The sequence below is a fragment of the Schistocerca piceifrons genome, chromosome 1 (assembly GCF_021461385.2).
Source record: "Schistocerca piceifrons isolate TAMUIC-IGC-003096 chromosome 1, iqSchPice1.1, whole genome shotgun sequence".
In the NCBI taxonomy this organism is placed as follows: Eukaryota; Metazoa; Arthropoda; class Insecta; order Orthoptera; family Acrididae; genus Schistocerca; species Schistocerca piceifrons.
The window spans coordinates 122,836,431-122,837,906 of record NC_060138.1 but is presented as its reverse complement, the minus strand read 5'-3'; the positions used below and the strand labels follow the sequence as shown (position 1 = coordinate 122,837,906).

Here is a 1,476-nt window from a genome sequence, read left to right as displayed (position 1 = left end):
CAATGCTAATATTTCAGCCTCAAAAATATTCTTGAATCCTCAAAAATATTCTTGAATCCTCAAAAATATTCTTGAATCCTCAAAAATAGTCTTAAGTACTCTCAAAGCCAGTGAAGTATTCAACAATATTCTTCTTTGAAATAAAGTTCCTTATCACTGGCTTGTTCATTTCTCTGTAGGACATCAAGAACATTCCAAAATTCTCGAGAACATTCCAAAACATTCTCAAATATTCGAGAACGTTAAAGAACACCCTGGAAATTTCTACAACGTCCCACAACATTCTAAAACATTCAAGAATATTCTAAAACTTAATACAACGCTAAGGACAATTCAAAACACTCTGAGATATTCTAGAACACTCCAGAACACTTTATAACAATCGAAAACATCCCGGAGACATTTAGGTCTGTAATTTATCTACGATAACGTTGGAACCTGAAGAAGTGAATTAAAATTTGTGCTGTGGTCGGGACTCGAACCCGGGTCTTCTTTGCTTACTAGGCAGATATGCTGACCACTACACCAACACAGCATTACAGTCCAGAGAGATGCACGAACTACCCACATCGAATACCCTTCTTCAGCTTCCAACGTTACCGTAGATAAATTAGAGACTTCAATGTTACAAGGAAAATTTAATTTAAGAGCTACATGATCACATGTAGTACAGTACTTCCCCATTAAGTCTAATGCTGGGGTGCTATTCCAATGTCGGAGAGCCTGGTAATAGTGACAATATAAGGGGAGATGTGAATTGGAGTTTGTGTTGGGGATGGTTATTGAATTGGGTAGTTCGTGCAGCTTTGTTGGGCATAATGCTGTCGTGGTGTGATGGTTAGCATATTTGCCTAGTAAGTAAGAAGCCCCGGGTTCGAGTCCCGGCCGCAGCACAAATTTCAATTCACTTCTTCAGCTTCCAAGGTTATCGTAGTATACAGGGTGGTTCATTGACCGTGACTGGGCCAAATAACTCACGAAATAAGCGTCAAAAGAAAAAACTACAAAGAACGAAACTCGTCTTGCTTGAAGGGGGAAACCAGATGGCGCTATGGTTGGCCCGCTAGATGGCGCTGCCGTAGGTCAAACAGAAATCAACTGCGTTTTTTTTTTTTTTTTTTTTTTTAAATAAGAACCCCCATTTTTATTACATATTCGAGTAGTACGTAAAGAAATATGAATGTTTTAGTTGTACCACTTTTTTCGCTTTGTGATAGATGGCGCTGTAATTGTCACAAACATATGGCTCACAATTTCAGACGAACAGTTGGTAACACGTAGTTTTTTTAAATTAAAATACAGAACGTAGGTATGTTTGAACATTTTATTTCGGTTGTTTCAATGTAATAGATGTACCTTCGTGAACTTATCATTTCTGAGAACGCATGCTGTTACAGCGTGATTACGTGAAAATACCACATTAATGCAATAAATGCTCAAAATAAGTCCGTCAACCACAATGCATTTGGCAATACG

The 1,476-nt window shown here is 37.9% G+C and overlaps 1 non-coding gene across 1 annotated transcript; it reads right to left on the bottom strand.

The window, feature by feature from the left end:
- Positions 1-461: 461 nt before the first annotated feature.
- Trnat-agu lies at positions 462-535 on the bottom strand. The gene has a single exon. It is a non-coding gene; the product is annotated as a tRNA-Thr (tRNA).
- Between the last annotated feature and the right edge of the window lie 941 nt (positions 536-1,476).